A 6,000-nucleotide genomic window follows, 5' to 3' on the forward strand; every position below is an offset into this window, starting at 1 on the left:
GCGAAACAAAACAGTCAGATAAGTCAAACTTTACTCAGCTTCCTCTACTTTACATTGATTAACTAATGTTGAATTCTCTGGCAGCTGCTCTATTCCCATGTTCTGGACCTAAAACAGGGTTTGATCTTTGGTTTCATTCTATAATACTGGACTTGTTTTTTTTACGAAGGTTTGAACTTTGAGAATGTTTAAACAAGAGAGAAAAGTGTGAAAATTTTCATGCCTGTCTGAGAAAATTGTATAAAGTGTGTAGTGAGAGGTTTTACAGCCTTAAAACATCTTTAATAATTGTAAAAAATAAAGCTGGCTACTTCGCATATTTCACCTATCGCGGGTTATTTTTTAGAACGTAACTCCCGCGATAAACGAGGGACCAATGTACCTGTTTAAATTTACTATGTGTAAATTTAAACTGGTTTGACAGCTAATATAGGCAGAGTTTTGCCGTTTTTTAAGTTAACTAAGGAACACACAAATGGTTTGAGAGCATTTATAATTCATTAATGCTTCTCTTGCACATTTTACTTTTTTTTTTTTTTTTTTTCTTTCTTATTTCCAAAATTCATGGCAAATTCACAAGCAAATGACACACAAAAAAACACATTTTACAAGCTCCTCCCATATTTTCTGTCTCAAACCCTGTAAAGTCAGGTAATGTATACATCAGACAGCCATCCCACAGACTTTCATTTAGTGTAAGTTTAAAGAAAAAGTAGGTTTCTGTCAGTGCTCACACAGCAAAATCTATATCATAACTAAACCTCAGAAATCTCAGCCAAAGGAAGAATAATCAAGGCCAAGCAAATATGTGATTCTTGACTGACTCCACTGACAAATCTTACAGTTGTTTGTGTTATGCCCCCTCTAGAGGTGACCAAGAAACATCATTAAAGGCATCCATCGGCCACAAGTCCCAAGCAAACAGAAGAACAACCTGAGATAAAATGTATTTATTTTTAACAACATTTTTACAAATAGAGGAGCATAAATTGATGTCCAAGTGAGACAAGGCCAAAATGACAAACAACCAGATATGTCCAAAGAAGCACTACCACGATAATCTTACCAAGAGAACTGACATAAATGCACTTATTTAAATGTAAACACAAAGCACACAACTGCAGGTGTTGCTGGTTGGAACGACATTATTGAAGCAGTGTGGGATCATTTTGACAGAAAATAGAACAGCCATCTTTCAAAGGTGGGCTTTTTCAAGACATCTGGAGAACGACTCCTGAATACTACTTTAGTACATACCCATATGGAAAAGAAATAGTAAAAACTTATATGATTTACTCATGAAAGTGGCCGCTTTCATGAGTAAATCATGTAAGCCTTACATGATTTACTCATGAAAGTGGCCACTTTCTCATTACTTTCATATATTGTTTTAGTAAGTATCCAAAACATACAAGTTTCATTATATAATTTTTCAAGGGATCTCATATCTGTTTTCACTCTTGTATGCTTTTCATACAAGTTTCACACAAGACAGATACAAACTTTATAAGATTTATATATATCTTTTCCATATGGGTAGTACTGTATATAAATTATTTTTTTCTGTGCAAAACACTCATGCATGCAAAGTTACAGCCCAAATCAGAGTCCACACTTTATTTTTTAACCTGTATTAGCATTGAAAGTCTTTCTGTAACAGCTGGGTGCTGCAGTTTTTAAGAACACTGATAACAAAAGGACATTTGAAGGACTATGTTTTGTCATGGATATATACAGTCAGGTCCATAAATATTGGGACATCGACACAATTCTAACATTTTTGGCTCCATACACCACCACAATGGATTCCAAATGAAACGAACAAGACGTGCTTTAACTGCAGACTGTCAGCTTTTATTTGAGGGTATTTACATCCAAATCAGGTGAACGATGTAGGAATTACAACAGTTTGCAAATGTGCCTCCCACTTCTTGAGGGACCAAAAGTAATGGGACAGAATAAGAACCATAAATCAAACATTCATTTTTTAATACTTGGTTGCAAATCCTTTACAGTCAATCACAGCCTGAAGTCTGGAACACATAGACATCACCAGACGCCGGGTTTCATCCCTGGTGATGCTCTGCCAGGCCTCTACTGCAACAGTCTTCAGTTCCTGCTTGTTCTTGGGGCATTTTCCCTTCAGTTTTGTCTTCAGCAAGTGAAATACATGCTCAATCGGATTCAGGTCAGGTGATTGACTTGGCCATTGCAAAACAGTCCACTTCTTTCCCTTCAAAAACTCTTTGGTTGCTTTTGCAGTATGCTTTGGGTCGTTGTCCACCTGCACTGTGAAGCGCCGTCCAATGAGTTTTGAAGCATTTGTCTGAATATGAGCAGATAATATTGCCCGAAACACTTCAGAATTCATTGTGCTGCTTTTGTCAGCAGTCACATCATCAATAAATACAAGAGAACAAGTTCCACTGGCAGCCATACATGCCCACGCCATGACACTTCCACCACAATGCTTCACTGATGAGGTGGTATGCTTAGGATCATGAGCAGTTCCTTTCCTTCTCCATACTCTTCTCTTCCCATCACTCTGGTACAAGTTGATGTTGGTCTCATCTGTCCATAGGATGTTGTTCCAGAACTGCGACGGCTTTTTCAGATGTCGTTTGGCAAACTCTAATCTGGCCTGCCTGTTTTTGGGGCTCACCAAAGGTTTACATCTTGTGGTGAACCCTCTGTATTCACACTGGTGGAGTCTTCTCTTGATTGTTGACTCTGACGCACATACACCTGCCTCCTAGAGAGTGTTCTTGATCTGGCCAACTGTTGTGAAGGGTGTTTTCTTCACCAGGGAAAGGATTCTTTGGTCATCCACCACAGTTGTGTTCTGTGGTCTTCCTAGTTTTTTGGTGTTGCTGAGCTCACCAATGCGTTCCTTCTTTTTGGGAATGTTCTAAACAGTTGTTTTGGCCACGCCTGATGTTTTTGCAATCTCTCTGATGGGTTTGTTTTGTTTTTTCAGCCTAATGATGGCTTGCTTCACTGGTAGTGACAGCTCTTTGGATCTCATCCTGGCAGTTGACAGCAACAGGTTCAAAAAGCAAACAGCACACTTGAAATGAACTCTGGACCTTTTATTTGTTCATTGTAATTGGGGTAATGAGGGAATAACACACACCTGGCCATGGAACAGCTGAGAAGCCAATTGTCCCATTACTTTTGGTCCCTTAAGAAGTGGGAGGCACATATACAAACTGTCATAATTCCTATACTGTTCAGCTGATTTGGATGTAAATACCCTCAAATAAAAGCTGGCAGTCTGCAGTTAAAGCACATCTTGTTCGTTTCATTTGGAATCCATTGTGGTGGTGTATAGAGCCAAAAATGTTAGAATTGTGTCGATGTCCCAATATTTATGGACCTGACTGTACATATTTGATAGTCTGGTGAGTTTTGTTTGGGTTTTTTTCTGGCAGCATGATAGTGAATGTGTCATGTTCATTATAATGAAGGAGAATGTCAGCTAGTCCGTTTTGGCATGCCCTTAATCATGCATGGATAACAGAGGGGCTCTGTGGCAAAAGTTGGTTTTGGGATTTTAGTGGGTTTGGTTTATGCTGTGATAAGTTGGGAATTATTGTTTATCCCCTGCTGAATTTATGAATTTATAAGCTTGCGCACTTCCAAACAAATGGAAATGAAGCCTCTTTTTTTAATTGTATAATTAGAATGAAGAGAGACAGAATAGCAACCAAAAATCCAGAACAAAAAAAAAAAAAAACACATTACAGAAAAGGTATAAACTGACCTGCATGTCACTGAGTGAAATCAGTAGTTTGATGCCCTACAACCCAGCCAGAATTCTCAGTTCCACGATTGGCTGTATGCCCATGTGGCACACAGACTGCAATCAATAAATTAATGATTTATAGACACTCCTGATCTCCATTAATTATGGGTATAAAGTGCACCTGTCCATATGATTTATTCCATTTCAACCCTTTCCACCACCATGAGCAAAACTTCAGGGATGTCAGGGACTTTAAACTTGGCTGAAATGGACTACAATACCATCATTAAGAAGCTTGGTGAGAAGCTAAGAGCTTCTTAATGATCAGAAAGTAGTAGGGACTAGTGATGTGCGGATCGATCCTGAAATATCGATTCCTCCGATACCAATCATTTATGTTCTAGAATCGATTCTCACATTAAAATATTGATATTTTAGTCATTTAGGGTAAATTTGTAGTTTATCATTAACAGGAACACAGTGGAAAGAAACTATATCGTTTGGATTGTCTACATTCAAAGGAACTACTTCCTCTTCCGCATTTCATAGTCATGTGCGAAATACGGCTGCATAAATGTCTCGCAGCCGGTGGCGTGCGCACTCACAACAATGGCTGAGCGTAATTTGAGTCATGTGCGGATGTATTTTACCTCCACAAACAGCTGAGACGTGGTTTGCGATACATGTGGCAAAAAAATGAGGTGTTGTGGCCATACTTGCCAACCTTGAGACCTCAGAATTAGGGAGACATTCAAAAGGGCTGTGGGGGGTGGGGGGGGGATAAATAAATTTTACAGTGTTTATTTATCGGATAAAATACGTTAAATGTCACCGTTATTATTGGCCGGCCCAGAAACAGCGGGGGTGTCCAAATTCAGAGGCTGCTTCCACCTGAGGACCCGGCCTTCGCAGTCTAAAGAAAGCCGGATAGTACGTCACCAGCTCCCTCGGTGGAGTGAAATCTGCCGTCTGCTCTTTGCCATCTAAAATATAACCAGGCACTGACTTAAACTCTCGACTGTCTCACACTTCTGTTTAATCAGTTTTCTGTTTGACATTTATTCAGCTGTGTGAAAATCCCGGAGGAACCCTCCCGAGGGATTAATAAAGTTAAATTTAAGTTAATCTAGTCTAATAACTTTATTCTCAGTCAAACCGATTTACTCACAAACAAATAAAACACTGAAAAAGCCAAACAATAACATTTTTAAGTTATCAAAGTGACCTATATATCATGTTTAACCCGAGTAGCGAAAGACCGCGGGGGTTTGAAAAAGATGTGTCGGTCGGCTCAGATATTTGAAGTTTCCACAGCTACATTCTCACCTGAAAATATGTTAAAAGTTTTTTTGCGACCCAGAAAGAGAAATAAGAGTAATATTAAAACTAAGTATCTGCCGCCATTGTTGGAAACTGGAATTGGCTGGGCCCTATGAATTCTGCGATATGGTTTTCAATTTTGTTGTCCGGGTGGAAAATCGGGAGAAATTCGGGAGAATGGTGGCTCCGGGAGATTTTCGGGAGGGGCACTGAAATTCGGAATTCTCCCGGAAAAATCGGGAGGGTTGGCATGTATGGTTGTGGCAACATCACTAACCTTGTCAAACACCTCAGAGTAAATCATATCACAGAATATGACGAGCGTATGTTGAGGCGAACTGAAGAGGAGGAGAGGGACAGGTGCTGCTAGGGCGAGACAGACATCTCTCACAGAGTCCTTTAGTGCTGCAGGCAGGGAAGGTTTTCAAATGTTGCACAACTTCAGTTTTTTTATTTCTATGTGATGAACTCTGCATTATTAAGTGATAAGAACAAGTAATCTGATGTCTTGTAATCATTATGACGCTATAATTTGAGATACAATAAATAAAATACATTTTTGTACAAAGTATCGGTATCAGATCAGTATCGTCGATACCACCCTGAATATTACTTGGTATCGGATCGGAAAGGAAATTAGTGGTATCGCACATCACTAGTAGGGACCACAGTCACCAAAAAAACTACTGGTAAGACACTATGCTTTAAAGGCACTGCAAGATTATATTCCATTTAGGGCTGCCACAAACGATTATTTTGATAGTCGACTAGTCAACGATTATTTGTGCGATTAGTCCAAAAACGTCGGAGCACTTTTCCAAATATATGATGTATTGATTAACCAAGCAGATATTTGAAGTTTACGAGGCTACTTTCTCGCCCGAAAATATCTTAAAAGTTTATTTTGTGACCCAGAAAGACTAATATTAGAACTA

Source organism: Pelmatolapia mariae, linkage group LG17 (assembly GCF_036321145.2).
Source record: "Pelmatolapia mariae isolate MD_Pm_ZW linkage group LG17, Pm_UMD_F_2, whole genome shotgun sequence".
Taxonomy (NCBI): domain Eukaryota; kingdom Metazoa; phylum Chordata; class Actinopteri; order Cichliformes; family Cichlidae; genus Pelmatolapia; species Pelmatolapia mariae.